The following is a 17314-nucleotide window of genomic DNA, read 5'->3' as shown; positions in this document are numbered from 1 at the left end:
TCAAAGCGTCCAAATAACGAATTGTCAATCCTTAAAAATTCAGAAACATAAAAACAATTTAAAATCTATTTATTAGTTTTGTTTTTGTGATAATACAAAATATTCTTTTATCTATCTTACCGTTTTGTTTCTTGTAAAGACTTAATCGATGTTCTTGAATTTAAAATTAAGGAGATCGATATACTTAATTCTGTCGTCCATCATATCTTAGCGTATCATGTAAAAAATCTTGTATAACCGTGTTTTATTTTATTATTTGATGGCATAGTTTCTCATTTTATTCTTTAATAGAGAATTCATATAAAAATGATTTATACTATTTTCTATATTTATTAGTTTTGCATTTTATTCATGTAATATATTCATATATTCTAGCCTTTTAATGACAGATTTTTATGTTTTTGAAGTGTTCTTTTAAAATTTTCGTGTTAATGAATAAAGCTTGGAATATACACACACAATGTATATATATATATATATATATATATATATATATATATATATATATATATATATTGAAATGATAAACATAAAATTGGAAAAATTACAAAATCATCAAATGTACAAAGTGGAACTATGATTTTAAAAAAACTGACCCTTAATCTATGGATTTTCAAAAATAAGCACTTCTCAAATTACTGGTTAGCATATTTGAAAATTTGAAAGCAAAAGTATTTTATTATCTCTTTAAAGAACATCATTTTCAAGGATAATATTTCTTGCTTAAACCCGTGGTGATTTAATAAATTTTATAAATTTTCAAATTTTATTTTCATAAATTCAATATTACTTATATAAATGCTCTGTCTACCATATTGAGCATTCTCTTATTATGATAGAATCTAATATAAAATATTTATTTTTATATCATTCAATCAAATTATCTTTAAATACATGAATAATATAATTAACCAAGCTCTAGTCCATTACCTTACAGCTGCTAAACTTCTGACAGACCAACAATATGGATTTAGGTAAGCCTGTTCTACAGCAGAATGAATTAGTATATATCAATCGTAATAGATTTTAAAAAATTCAATATTCAAAAAAGAATTTTATTTAAAAAAATGTTTTTTCTAATTTTTTTTATAAAGGTAGAATGTCTAAGCTCAATGAAAATCTTTTGTGATTTCAGAGCATATATAGTGTAATTTCGCAGAAATTCCAATGATCAAGGTATTTCTGTTGGTTTCTCTCTCTCTCTTTCTTTCTTTCTCTCTCTCTCTCTCTCTCTCTCTCTCTCTCTCTCTCTTTCTCTCTCTCTCTCACACACACACACAAACACGCATGTGCGGGAGAAAGAGATAGTGTGAGTTTAAAATTTGTGTTCTTTTTGCCTTTGAGAATTGCATTGCATACAAAAATTGAGGAGCACTATCCCAAAGACACTATAAAATTGCTAATTCTACCAAAGCAAAATTATATCTCATCTATTATCTCCCTCATTGCAAACGTGCACATCTATCAATTTCTGTATCCAAGCTTGGAAAAAATTTTCAAAAGTTTGATTTCCATTTTCTTAAACCCTCCTCTGCCTCCCTCAACTACTGGCACCAACAAATCTTCAGGCTATATTACTCATTCAGACTTAAAACCATTTTTCATGAGAACCATTGTGTGATAACCTACTTGAATGATCCAAAGAAAACCCACGTTTTCGGAATTTCCCATTTCTTTCCATAGTAATGGCTCTTAATTTGTGCAAATAACAAGGAAATATTGCATATAATACTAAGGATTTTTTTTAGTTATTACGATTTTATTTATTTATTTTTGTAAAATTGAAAAAAAAAATGTGTCTTATCAGCATTTTTGTTTATTTTATTTTTATTTAAACTTAATGTTGATTTTTTTTTCTGAAAAATGTTTCATTCAATGCCCATGCTATATTGGGCACTTGTGTGCCATTATGCGAATTATACCATGCATATTTATTTGTCTGATGAAATTTTTTTTCACTAGTTGAATGCATGCAGACGCAAACATGCATATTTCCCTGCGGCCATTTAATTGTGTTTTCTTTGTAAAATTAAATCAACATAGCATTTATTGTTAGAGATGACTAACATGACCCATCCAATTCAAAAATAGAAATTTTGTTAATGGTCCGAACAATACAAAGGAAGGGATATATATTTTTCATTCGTTGGATTATGTTATCATTTTTAATGTTATTCGCACAACGTTTTGGACGATGTAACCTCTGACAATGTTTGAGTGTATCTTGTTGAACTTAGGAACCCGCATGGAATTTTAAACAGAACCCTTTATTTAATCCACGTTCCATCAAACATGATCGGGTAGAAGTCTTAAGTAATTCGCAATTGTATTCTTAGTATCAGTTTACACTGAGAATTGAACATTCAACCTTCAAAAGAGTGTCGCTTACAAGTGAATTTTACCTAGTACTTATGTCAATGTAAAACAAAATTATTGTGTTGGTGCAAAAATAATGTCGGTTTTGAGGTTCAGTTGAACGTCAAAAAACAACATTATTTTTGAACCAACCTAATATACATAGTACTAATATGAATATGAAAATACGTCCATGTTTTATTCCTGCAGGAAATTGCCAGGCTAAGTGTATGCATTTTTTATTATTATTATTATATATATAGGCATGTGAAAATATAGGTTTTCGCATGTACTTTCTCTTATTTTATATATATATATATATAATATATATATATATATATATATATATATATATATATATATATATATATATATATATATATATATATATATATTTCAAAGTGGAAGCTCGATGATTGTTAATATATAACAGCAGAACCTATATTAAATGAACAACGTTTTGCTACAGTCCAAAGACTAAGATTTTATTACCTTACCAATATTTATTTTTTTTCAAAATAAAAAAAAAACTTCTGTATGATTACAGATCCGTTTCATTCACAGAAGAACAAGCAAATATTTGTATGCCAATCTATGTGAGTTTTTTTTTTATTATTATTTTTGTTTGTTGCATCGCTATGCATTTTTTCTGGTTAGTCCTTGAAAGAAATATTGACATAGAAATACTGGTTGTTCTTTTGTAAATGAAACAGATTTGTAGTTGTATCAAAGATTTTTGTTTTGAAAAAATGATAAATGATTGGTAAGGTGAATAAAATTTTGGTCTTTGGAATGTATCAGAATGTTGTTATCCACATGCAGTACTGTCTCACTGTATCACAGCTCATCAGTGCGGCTAGACAGGAAACTACCTCAAGCCAGGATAGCACTTTACATTGAAAGGAAATGTAGGTCACTTAAGCAGATCGTCCCACGAAGCAGCAACTTTATGGCAATCTACCTGTCAAATCTAATACCATCAGGGAAAGATGCTTACGATTTGCCAGTCACTGTTTGAGGAGCAAGCATGAATTGGTGATTGATGTATTGCTATGGACTCCACAACATGGACGCGCAAGCAAAGGACGACCTAGATCCACGTACATCCAGCAAATAGCACCCAACGTCAACTGTGGACCTGAAGATCTGAGGTAGATGATGGAAGACAGAAAACTCTGGAAAGGAAGAGTTACATTGGTCTGGGTAAGGAGCCCGTCATGATGATGATGATGATGATGATGATGATGACGACGACGACGACGACGACGAAGAAGAAGAAGAAGAAGAAGAAGCAGCAGCAGATTTTGATGTTAAAATCACAAGATCACTCTCAGCCTTTTGAATCACCCTGTCGTTATTAATAACTAAGATCTCCTCAGATGAAAACTCTGTCTTTTCAATTAGGTATTCATACTGAAAAAAATGAAGAGACAGACTTTTCTCCTGATGAGATCTTAGTTATTAATAACTAGAGATCGAAACATTTTCATGCTAGTGTAGTGAAGTTTGTACATGTCTGTATAAAAAAAATATTAATATAAATATCTCTATTTACTATTGAGCACTATTATATAAACCCATTGGAAATTCTTTGGATTTTTATCCTTTGAACACATTCTTAACCGAGACTTATATATATATATATATTTCTGTGGAAATATTCTTTAATCACTTATATTTCCTTTGTATACATACCAGCCATTATTTAAGAAGCTCAATATAATTGCAGAGCATATAATGAATGAATGACAAAAGTCTATATTCCAAATTTCATGATGTTGACCATCTTACAGTTTATTCCTTTAATTCAGTTGACACTTACAATTCTTGACAGTATCTGCTTCATAGCACAAAATCAATTGCTTAATTATTATATCAATCAGTGAATCTATTTTGCCCTTAATTCATCAGAAGAAATAGCAACAATCAATCCACCAAAAGGAAATAAAATGCGTTTGGACATGATTAAAAATCCGAAAATTGGAAGAGAAGCTGCAGATATCTTATAGTTTTTTTTTCATTACGCCATTTTGAATTTAGAAATATATATATATATATATATATATATATATATATATATATATATATATATATATATATAAAGCGTATGTGTTTTATATTTTTTATATATTGCCACAGTCGGCCAATATAAGCTGGCAAAATGCAAACGAACCCTTCAGTTGAACATATTGAAGTGGTCTGCTATAGGCAATATTGGTATCTTGCCAACAGAAGGAAATAATTATTTCAGATTAACATAATATGGACCCATATTTTATTCTTACAATATTCATTCCAACATTTTTTTTCTTTTCTGTTTTTTTTTTTATTATTTTATTTATTCTGCCCCATTTTTTCCTTATTCTTTATCCTGCCACACAAATGGATGAAATTGGGAATTTTCCTTTTTCCTATCAATTATGTTTTTTTTTTCTTTTGGTTCCCCAATTGTTCAAGAAATTTGCCATCACAACTGTATTTATTTGCAAATTACTTGGGTTTTCTTTTCTTTTTTTTCCAATTATTTCTTGCTTTAACTTTTTTTCTTTTTTACGTATTGCTTGGATTACTAGTCTCAACGTGAATGTTATTTTCTCAACGTTTCGGTCGATATAATCTCCGACCTTTTTCAGGCGGATCATTGCAGACTTGAGAATCTTTATGCTGAACTCGGTGGAACCTATACGCAAATTCGAACTGAACGCTTTATTTAGTTCATGGTTATTTATTCATTATTCTTGTTTTATCGGCTCTGACTGGGCTGAAGTGTTATTTTTTTTAATGTTATTCCCAGCTATTATTACCTGTAGTAATGATTGAAGCTTCAACTTCCAAAATTACTTTTTTTTTTCAATTTTTTGTTTTAATTCTTATTTATTTATTTATTTTTTTGCATTAATTGGGTTACCATTCTTATCTTGATTTTTATTTTCACAACGTTTCGACCGATATAATCTATGATCTTCTTCTGCCAAATACATCTTAACAAGGCGTACTGTTGCCACATATGAGGAAGAGCAACTCAGTGCACCCTGTCCTGATTTAACAGCATACAAAACCAACTTCTAGTAACCAATCTCCTTTTCTTTTCCTTACTACCTTTTTCTCGCAGAAGAGACAATGCGAATCTATCTCTGCTCTATCATTATTCTCATGGCATATACTCGAACGAGCTTTTCTCGATGCCCCCTCCCCATAAAAATTTGAAACAAGCACTTGTCTAGATACAGTCCCTGCCAACAATTTTCTTTATTCTCTATCTGTGCCTAACACTAAAGAAAGCTTCTTTCCTAGAACTGCCCGCAATTGGAACTCCATACCGTGGGGCTGTTTTCCTGGATCTGTTCACCCACGGAACACAATACTGCAGGGTTGCTTCCGAGCTGATTATAACATGGCCGCTTTCAAGTCCAATGTAAACAAGTTCTTATGATTTAATCAAATTCTACCCAATTTCCACCATTGCTGATCATCACGATTTTCTCACTCATTAACCCTTATCCTTGAGTGGACTTCAGGCCTTAATAAGTGGTAACTCCTTAGTTAAAAAAAAAAAGGTGGATTTTTGGGAACCGAAACAGAATTTCAAATTAAACACTTTATTTAATCGACAGGGAATACATTATTCTTGTTCAATCAGCTATAACCCAGTAGAAGTGTTAATTTTTTAATTTTATTCTCTTCTAACTACTTTAACATGCCTGGATATCTCCCACTCTGCTGTAAGGACTCTGACAGACATATGCACAGACTTGGAGTTTACATTCGACTAGAGAAAACAAACCTAGAATGGGATGATCAAGCCTTTATGTGCTTTAGACTAAACATGCAACATAATATTAGCCACTTTTATTTTCTCTGCCGCTCTCCCTCGACCCAGGACTGCACCATAAAGTTTCTGACAGCATAGACACAGCACTCTCCCTCGACACTAGCGCACAAGTACATGTATTTGGTGACTTTAATGTCCACCACAAAACTGGCTTGAATTCTCTACTTACACAGACGCAGCAGGCAGCACAACACATAACTTCTCTATATCTCACTCCCTATCACAAATGGTTACGTTTCCAACCCGTTTCCCTGACCAGCAAGAACAACACACATCGCTTCTAGATCTGTTTTTGACCACAGTTCCCGATGATTGTATAACGAATGCCGACAGCCCGCTTGGGAACGCTGATCATGCAGTGATAATGGTTGAAATCACCCTAAATTCTAGAGCGAAAACTGAAGAGCCAGTGCTCAAAACAACGAGATATTATAAAAAGGCTGACTGGGAAACCATCAGAGGTCTTATCAGAGATGCCCCATGGGGAAATATTTTTTCTCTTCCTGTTGAACAGTGCGCAAATGAGACCACTGAAGGTTCAAAACGGCAATTGAAGCACATGTTCCCATGCGGAAGTTTTATAGCAAGCCCCACTCTCCCCAATGGTTTACTTCTACTTGCGCAATTGCCATTGCTCAAAGGCAGCATGCATACCGCAGATTTAACCAACATAAGTCCAGTTCAAACAGACAGAAGCTAGAAGTAACATTAAGAAAGAAATAGTGACAGCTAAGAGAGAATTTACTGAAACCACTAAAAAACGCATTGAAGCACAAAAATTAGGAAATCGTGACTTCTAGAAAATCTACAACAGTGTAGTAAATAATGGACAATCAACAATTCCCCCACTAACCAACAATCACGAGGTTGTTTGCTCAGCAACCGAGAAGGCTAACATGCTTGCCAGTCGGTTTGTTTCAGACTCTACATTGGACCCTCTCAACCACCCCCTACCTGACTTTCCTATGCAGACAGACACCACGCTAGATGATCTGAAAATCACCCCTGCTCAGGTACATGTTATCATAAAAAACCTTGACACTTCAAAAGCATGTGGACTCGATCTCATCCCAGCTGTGCTATTAAAAAAGTGCTCAGCCAAAGTAGCTCCAGTTCTCTCCAAACTCTACAACAAATGCCTTAATGAATCTTGCTTCCGGGCTGTTGGAAAACTGCTTTTGTGGTACTAGTATTCACGAAATCTGGCAAAAGAACTGACCCATAAAATTATCGCCCCATTAGCCTCCTCCCACTTTTTGCCAAAATATTTGAGACCTTAATTAACCATGCTCTAGTCAATCACCTTACAGATGCTAAACTTCTGACGGACCAACAATATGGATTTAGACAAGCCCGTTTCACAGCAGACATCCTAACTGTAATCTCTGAAAGTATATACCATTCATTGGACAAAGTGGGGGACGCCAGAGCGGTAGCTCTAGATGTATCTAAGGCTTTTGACAGAGTATGGCATGAGGGTCTCCTCAGGAAAATTAAATCATACGGTATCTCTGGTAGAATACTTAACATAATTAAATCCTTTTTAGATAAGAGAAAAATTCAGGTTGTCCTGGACGGTCGTACATCTAAACAATATGATATAAATGCGGGAGTGCCCCAAGGGTCTATCCTTGGACCTCTATTGTTCCTAATATTCATAAATGACCTCCCCAACAAAATTGCCTCTGAGATGGGTATATATGCTGATGACACCACACTCTATAACAGTCACCACAGGAAAACAAATGAACACATATCTAAAGAAATGGCAGAAACACTAGAGGATAACCTCCAATCTGTAGTGGAATGGGGGAAAAAATGGATGGTCACATTCAATGCCGCCAAGACTAAACTAGTTTCCTTCAATAATTACAAGAAACCTTCTCTACCACCAATAGCAATGGCCAACGATTCTTTATCTGAGAGTACATCTTTCAAACTCCTTGGCCTAACGTTCACTGGAAACATGAGTTGGAACAATTACATTGAAAGCATTGCCAGTGCCGCTGCAAAGAAGGCACGCTTTCTCTACCATGCTAGAAAACTACTAACACCGAAAAGTATCCTGTACCTCTATAAGGTCACCATTCGCCCATGTATGGAGTATTGCTGTCATATTTGGGCTGGTGCCTCTGCTACTAGTCTCTCGCTCCTAGACAAGGTTCAAAAGAGAGTCGCAAATCTGATAGGCCCTGAACTGGCATCTAAGCTTCAGCCTCTGTCCCATCGACGAAATGTTGCATCCCCCTACCTGTTCTACAAGTATTTTAATGGTGCATGCTCTGACGAACTGCAGACACTTGTGCTCCCGTGATGTAAGCACCCACGACAAACCCAACAGGCAGCTAAATCCCACCCCCACACAGTAGAGATCCCTAAATGTAAAAGATCTTTCTACTCCAATAGTTTCTTCCCCAGAACCGCTAGACTTTTTAATTCCATTCCAGGTCCCTGCTTCCCCAACTGTACTGACGTGCAGAAGTTCAAGTGTAACGTGAACCGACATCTTGCTGCCCAAATCCCTACATAGTACCCCAGTAGTTGTTTCCCCTGATAGTGGCCTCGTACACCAAAGTGGCAATGTGCCTTGTTTGGGGTGAAAATGTAGTAAAACAACAACAACAAAAAAACTATGAGCAATGATTTAAACTTTGGCTTCCAGAAGAATATCACATTATCATGTTAAGTAAAGTCATCAACTGCTAGGCCATGGAGACATGTGGATAATTCTAGTGTAGATCGAGAGATTTAAAGCTGATTTTATTTTATTTGTACTCTTTGTTTGTGCGTTTTTACGATCCATGGTCTGCCAAAATTTTTAATCCGGTCTGCAGGAGCTCTTATGAAAAAACGTAAAAATATTCACAAAAATGTTTTAAAATGGAAATGTATGACAAAAGTGTGGTGTTTTTTTTTTTGTTTGTTTGTTTTGTTTTTTTTAATTCAGAAAATGATTAAAGAATGAGGTTTGGGAGAACCAGTTTCACTAAAAAAACAAAACTAATTATCAAATGTAATAATAACATAATAATTTGTAGGTTTGTTTTTTTTTTTTTCAATATTTTAAGGGAATATGTTAAATTAAATCATATATATATATATATATATATATATATATATATATATATATATATATATATATATCTCCACATTATGGATGCTTCTGTCGATTGAGACTGAGATCTATCATTGTAAGAATAGATATTAATTAATGGAAAGACAAAAGATGATGAATCTCCTCTAATCTACAAATTCTGAAAGGAATGGTTGTCATTTGCCTCATAGATACTATCGCAGACTATGGAATCACTGATGTGGAGTTTAAATCTTAAAGTATCCATTGTGTTCAGTTATGTAGTAATGTCGTTGGGAAAGGTATGAACCTGCAATTACCTCTCCACTCCAACTATTAGCGGCCCTGTCGGTGGGGCATTAGAATACACCGACTGTCCTCCTGCAGAGGGTAAAAGTGTTCAATGGGGGTCCTGGATATGACCTTAAACTATATCTAGTGGTGAGGCCCCAGCTTGTGGGCTTTGGGGAGTGTGGAGCCACCCTTTAATTACCATTGCTCCCAGGTCCACTTTGACCCGGAGTGGTAGTACCTGTTAGGGTCCCAACTATGGGTTAAATAGAAACTGACGTGAAAACAACAAATATATTCTATTAAATATTTTTCTTCAAAACTTTGGATTCGGCATTAAATAACCCGAAAAGGGTTGATATGCCGTAAAACAAAAACAATCAACCAACCAACCAACTATTAGCAAAATAGCAATTTATGTGTAACATAACAATTGTAATAAAAAAAAACTTGTAATATTGCATGGAGTATACTTTGATCGACATTGTAAACAACTGATTGACGGTGTGTTGTGGACAGAAACAGCTGCTCGTTTCTCACATAGTAGTTGGCACATTGGATAGTGATTTTTTTCCTCGCCAGTAGTTTTAATGCTGCGGATAATTAAAAAAAATAATTGTATATAAATGCATTTGTGTATTCTAGGGTTGAATTAATTTTTTTTACAGCAATGTATTCGGATGAATTGCAATTTCTCAACCGAGCTTTATAAGTGTGGTAGATCTTAAAAAAGACATTTTAGTCATACAGCTAAAAAGAGAATCGATCTCATCTCTATATCACGTACTTCTTCCAATGATGCCATATCCTACCATTTAGTCCAGATTTTAAAACGTTAAACTTTAAAAGGAATTTTCAGCTTTTCTTAATTTTAACCTCACATTGAAATTTCCGCTTTTAATCTTATTTTGACAGATCCACATCTAAATGTTGCTACATTTGCTCAAGGCCATATAGTATTAATAATTTTGAATAGACACGGTATTTCGATATTAAATAACCTAAAAGGTAGTCATGTGTTGAAAATAGACAAAATCAAACCCATTCTGACCAATTCCAAAAGAAGCCTTAAGATTATTTTTGTTTTTCTATATAACAGATTTCTTTGATCTTTTTTTTTTTTTTTGCCTTACTAAGAAATAAGAGATGTATTCTAAAAAGTGTGCTTGCATAAGGAAAACTTTTCCAGGGAAAGAAGAATTTACCCCAAACAAGCCATATTGCTATTTGGAACCATGTCTACGATAACACTGTTTAGGGAGTTGAGCAGCAAGATGTCTGTGCATCATATTTAAATTTTTGCATATTAATACAGTCAGGAAAGCAAGAAAAAATTCCAAAGTTCTGCAGTGTAATGGAAGAAACTATTTATTAGAGTAAAAAGCTTTATAATATCCAAGGATCTCTACAGTGTGGGGGTGGGATTTTGCTGCTTGTCAAATTAGTCTGGTGTATTTACGTTGTTGAGGAAACAGTGTTAGGAATTCGTCAGAGAACATTCCATTAAAGTACTTCTAAAACAAGTACAGAGATGCAAAATACTTTGGTATCACTTCAGTTTTAGTGGCAATAAAAAATTATCAGAAGGGGTAACAGGTGGTATAATAAATAATAATGCAGACCATGGAATCGGCTAAGATGATTTCAAATCTATTGCATGCCCTTTTGCGGTATTACTATTGAAAAAAGGTATAAATAACCCTTTCCAGCTATAGGCAAAATAGTAACATATTTGTCTCCAATAAGTATTGTGTTTTGGCATTAAATAATTTCAGTATGTAGAAAAATAGAAAAAAATAAGATGACCGGAAGCACTGCTGGAGTTGTCCTCCTTGACCCGTTTCCTTAATCAGCTTCAGAGTTTAGTCTACCCTTCATTTTTACCCATAGCTGGAGAGAGTAGAGATGGATACACCTCCAACTTACAACTGAATTTTACTAAGCACTTTATCCACTACTACAGGCCCTTCTGAAGATTGAGGTTTCAATCCTCAGTGTGAGCAACACAAAAAATACAACTGAGAATTACTTGGGACTTCTATCCAGTCATGGCTGACAGAACGAGAGCATGTTACTTCCGTGGATAAAATAAAGGGTTCTGTTAGAAATTCTGTGCAGATTTCCAAGTTCAACAGAACGATTCCTGAATTTGACAAGATACACCTGAAGAAAGTCGCAGGTTACATCGATCGAAAGTTGTGTGAATAACACTCAAGATGAAAACAGTAGTCCAAATAATCCAAATAATACGAATTATCAATCCTCATCTAAAAAGTTCAGAAACACAAAGTAGATTTCCAAGCTATTTAAGTTTAAATAGATTATTTTAAATTAATAAAGTTAATTTTACATATTTAAAGTTTTGTATATTTTAGCAGATATTTGATTGAAGATGAGTTTACGGGTTATATATTTGATTAATTCGTTATAGATCAGAGGTTGCTGAATATAATTTGAAGTTAATTGAATTAAGTCTCCAAAGGAAAATATAAACTGATATATATATATATATATATATATATATATATATATATATATATATATAATTTGCAAATTTTGATTCTTTCACAACCTAGTAGCAGCTCAATTTGATAAAATTAACACTTATCATAGTCAGTTATTTAAACCATTCTGTTCTCACATATCTTTCAAAATAGTAGTATGTTTTGGTTTGATGTAAAATAGTTTTGGGTTCAACCTCTTCAAATTTTTTGATAGATCCCTGTTGGAGACCGGTGCTTATCTGGTCAGGCTGTCCAAAGATACCGGCTTCCTGAGTAAAAGGAACCAAAAATTGATATTATTGTTTTTTTTCTTTCTCACAGGAAAACTGAATTATGTTCTGCAAAGCAAAAAACAAAAAACAACAATTTTCCTATACAAAACAACCAAACCAAACACCATGAATAAATATTTGAAGATATGAAGAGTTTATACATGCGGCATAATAATGTTGATATAGTTATTCTCGTTAGGTCACCAATGTTAAGTAATATTGAGCTTGGCCAGTACAAAAATGGGTGACCATTTGGGAATTCCAGGTGTTGTATGTGCTCTCTGCTTATTTCGACATTGTTTCCAGTCGTCAAGCAATTCTCCTTGCCACTGGACTCAAGCAGTGCCGATTTAGGAGAGGTGTGGGTGGGGAATGCACACAATTACACATGCAGTTACCCTTTCAGGGGATATCTTTTGTCTTTCAAGACTTAACAGAAGCATCATTGTTATCATTAAAGAACTTAAGGCATAAAAACATTTACCAAAGTGACCAGATTCTGCATTAAATAACCTGAAAAGGGTTGATATGCCATAAGACAAGACAATTAAACAAAACCTTAATGGAGATCCCCCACCTATGCCATTAAAAAAAATGTTTAAACTTTGATTATAATGGAAAACCATGCATAATAATTAGTGATAGGACGATTACAATATTTTTCCTGATTCCAATACAATTACCGATTCCGATTCTCTATAAATCTCTAAATATCTAACTTTAAAGAAGCTATTTTTTGTCGATTACTGAAAAAAAAAAAAAAAAAAAAAAAAAGAAAACACATGTTAACTGTGCAAATATTTTCTCAAATGTAAAAACACATCTGTGGATGGAATGATCGATAAATTTTTATTTTTACTGAAAGTTGAAAACCAATATTATTTGTTATTTTATTATTACTACCAATAGTGTTTTTTTTTTTTTTTTTTTGACTAAATCAAATAAAAACGACAATTAAAAGAAGTGTTTTTGGCATCGGGAAATTGGCATAATATTTTCTGATTCCAATACTGATTCCGATATCCCAAAAAGTTATGATTTTTTTTCGATTCCTGATTCCAATTAATCCTCCCAACACAAACAAGCCAAAAACTATATGGTACCGGACTGATGCCTTGAATTTTAGGAGAAAAATAAAAATTAACCTCAAAGGGTGTGTGTTTTCACCCCTAAAACATCCTTGGGCCCAAGCCCCAGAATTTTCCCAGGGTCAAATATTATGTCTCCAGATGTATATCCATGTAGTCTTGTTTTGGGGTAATTTTCAACAAAATTTATGGTCAGAAAAGATTCTATGTCCAGGAAAGTGTCATTTTTGGCCATTTTGACCCCTTTTAACCCCCTGGATATGCAACCAGAATTTTCCCAGAGTCAAATATTATATTTCCAGATGTATATGTATGTGAGCTTGTTTTGGGGTAATTTTCAGCAAAATCTAATAGTCAGAAAAGATTCTTTGTCGCAAAAAGTGCTATTTTTTACCATTTTCACCCCTTTTGACCACCCTTTATGACGCAATCAGAATTTTTAACAAAAATTCAAGAATGTTACATTTCCTTCCTTGGGTAGTTGTAACTTCATGCAACATTCCAGAAAAATGTATTGAGTAGTTATTGAGAATTTTGGGAACGAACGGACGAGGATGAATTCTAAGGCCTAAATCCTACTAAGTCGGTGGATCAATAATAATACAAAAGAAATGCTTACACTGGTCGTTTCATGTAACCCTTTCAGGAGCTGTTATTTGAGCAATTTTCGGTTTGTTTTATGAAATGTATGTTCGTTGAATAATTTCTCGCTTTTATTTACATTTTGAAATATCTAATAACACTTCAGTACACGATTTGCCTTGTTCAAATATACAATCTACTCGTTTTTACGTCGGCCTCTACTTAAAATAAGAAAACTGATGCTTTCAGTTGTGAATGCTAACGTCATTCTCTTCTTCAAATATTCTTGAATGTCTCTTGCATATTTTACAGAACATCTAAAACAATAAGAGAACTGATGGTTTACACAAACTGTTCTCTGTATGTATAAATAACATTTGAAATTTTAGACAATATAATTTTTTGGTTATTTAGAATACGAGATGCTTGTGCAGTGTATTATAATTCTGAACAAAAGCATTTCCGGTAAAAAATATTGTTACGTTCTTACGTGTCATGGGAAAATCTGTGTAAATTCCAAAAAATGATCTAGTAGAAAAATAATTACAGGTAAAAATAGAATTTATTGAATAATCGAGTTTATTGTATGTTTTAATGTGGAAGAGTTGTGCGACCAATTCAGTGTGACAAACTGAGTTATCTTCCTTGCTTCCCTTGAAATCCACTATTGAAAAAATAGAAAAAAATTTCTGACTGCTAGTGTCTGTGGATTTTTGTGAAAAATAGATCTAGTACATCTTCTACTGGATAATGTTTTTACATTTATATTAATTTCGACATGACACATATTTAGGGAACAGTGTTTCTACCTTAAATGGATTCGTTCGATATTTTATTATTCTGCACAAGCACTAGAGATTATTCTCTTCATGTTTTTTTTTTTTTATTATTATTTTTTTGTTCCAACATTTCAGCCTTCTTTGAATGCATATATTTAACGGTTGAACTCAGAAACCTACACGGAACATCAAACCAAAACTCCTTATTTAGCTGATGGAGGCAGATTGTTCTCGTTCCGTCAGCCACCACCTGGAAGTGAAGATTTATTATATTTAATCTCCTATACTAAGGATTAGTAAGGATGTGGAATAATTACGTTGGCACACTGGTTCCATTAAATCACCAAAGTTAAGCGACGTTAAACCTAGTCAGTAATAAAATGGGTAACCATTTGATAATACCAGGTGCTGTATATGGTCTGAAGCCTGGAGAGGGATAGGTGCCGTGAGGCTATTCTTGACCGAGACAAACTACATGAAATAATGCAGCTCCACCACAACCTCAGAGGGTTGAGAAACACACCCATCTATCCATCCAGTAAGAATTTAAGTTCTATGTGGATTCTCAAGTTTAACAGAAATGCAGCTGATGACAAGCGGAAGTTATATCGGCTGCAACGCTGGAAAACAATAACAAGCAAGATGAGAATAAGTTATTCTCAAGCTTCACTATTACGAATGAGTTTAAGATGTTAAAGCTTTGATAGTCTTCATCCGTCAATTCTTGCCTCTTAAGAAATTGATATCCAATGAAACTTCTTCCTACAGGGGAAGACGGTTCAACCCACCTAGGATGAATGCTATTGATATTATTTAACACTAACCTGGGTGCCCGGCGTTGCCCAGGTGCTTGGGGGTGTGTATTGAGCAAAAAAAAAAAAAAAATGGTAGTCGGCAGGCAGGCTCGAACCCACACTGTGAAGGAGGAAAAGAACGTGAAAAACAAACCCTGACATCTTTGCCGTTGTATTCATCGTCAAACCGGAAGTGGTGAAGGTTTAAATTAAGGCAAAACAATCGAAAAGAGGGGATGGCATTAAAAAATATCGGCGAAAAAAGCGACCCCCTCCTTCTAGAAAAGTGCCCAGTTGAGGGTAAAGGAATTAAGGTTTTTAGCCAATTTTTCGATATTTGTCATCCGAAGGGTCGAGTTTTAAAATGATACCAATCTCGTGAAAATCCGTCGCTTCTGTCGAAAGTTTTAAGCAGACATACATACATACATACATACAAACATACATGCATACATACATACATACATTTAAGCAGACAGATGAGATGTATATTATAGATGTTGACATTCTTCATCTGTTAATTTTTGTCTATTAAAAATTTGACAATCTTCATTCGTCAATTCTTGTCTCTTAAAAATTTGACAACCATCAACTATCGAATTTATCTATTCAAACTTTGATAGTCATCCACTGACGAGTTTCGCATATTAATTCATTTATGATCAGTTATTTTGTCTTCAAAATTAATTTTCTTTTTGCTGAATACATTTTTTGATTTCAGTTTTATTCGCAATTTATTTTTTGTTCGTTTCATTTTGTTTAATAATATTCTTCAAACGTTATTGTATATAGTAGAGGTTGTCCAATTCAACGGTTCTAAAATGTTATTTTGCTTCAAATGTACGTGTTATGTTCTCTACGAAAAATTTAATGCCATCCTCTTGAAAAGATATTCTACCCCCCCCATCTTAATAATAATGTAATTTACAATTTTAAGTGTAGTTGCGGTGCCAACTATGTGGGTCGGACAACGTTGAGATTGCATGGGAGAATCCAACAGCACGTATCTAGCAAAATCAAAAATGGGACATACCAAACAACTGACGTACTTGCCAATAGATACGGGTCTTCAATAACTGACCATCTCATTAAAAACCGGTCATGTGCAGCAAACTTCAGCATGAGCTCATTTTTAATTGTGAGTCGTGCTCACTCCACATTTCATCTAAAGATCTTGGAGACGATTCACGTTCAGTTGACGAGGCAGTCTTTCTGTAAACAGAAGAAATGTTTCTTAGGTTTGAGCGTGATTAAGCTGCAGGATCTTCAAAAATATTATAACGTTGCTTTATTTCAATCGCTCCCCCACCTTTTTTCATCCATTACGCAACGTAACTTTATTTTAATAATGTACATATTTTTGATTTTTCCTTTTTAAATCTCTCGATAGAGCTTTGATTAAGCGAGGGCGAAACCAGTCAGTTGACTCTCCCCCTTTATTTTTCTTTCCTCTCCCCACCTTTTTAACATGTTTTACACATTTTACTTTTAATCGTGAATAATAAAAATCTTCCCTCCATGATTGCAATATTTAAATTTTGTACCACCAAAGAATCATAATATATATATATATATATATATATAATAGTGAATAAATGATAAAAGACTATATTCCAAAGTTTATGATGTTGACCATCTTATAATTTATTCCTTTACTTCAGTTGTCATTAACTATTTTTGACAGTATCTGTTTCGTAGCACAAAAATCAATCATTTGATCATTATATCAATTAGTGAATCTATT

General features: G+C 33.6%; 1 protein-coding gene across 2 annotated transcripts in view; it reads left to right on the top strand.

Moving 5' to 3' along the window:
* Nucleotides 1–17314, top strand: part of LOC145284483 (nonsense-mediated mRNA decay factor SMG5-like) — a 1021751-nt gene that overhangs the window by 990042 nt on the left and 14395 nt on the right. The gene's annotated exons all lie outside the window — the stretch shown is intronic.

The sequence above is a fragment of the Euprymna scolopes genome, chromosome 9 (assembly GCF_053919585.1).
Source record: "Euprymna scolopes isolate OS-2025 chromosome 9, ASM5391958v1, whole genome shotgun sequence".
Taxonomy (NCBI): domain Eukaryota; kingdom Metazoa; phylum Mollusca; class Cephalopoda; order Sepiida; family Sepiolidae; genus Euprymna; species Euprymna scolopes.
Note: the sequence above shows the minus strand (reverse complement) of the source record. Positions and strands in the feature narration are given on the sequence as shown.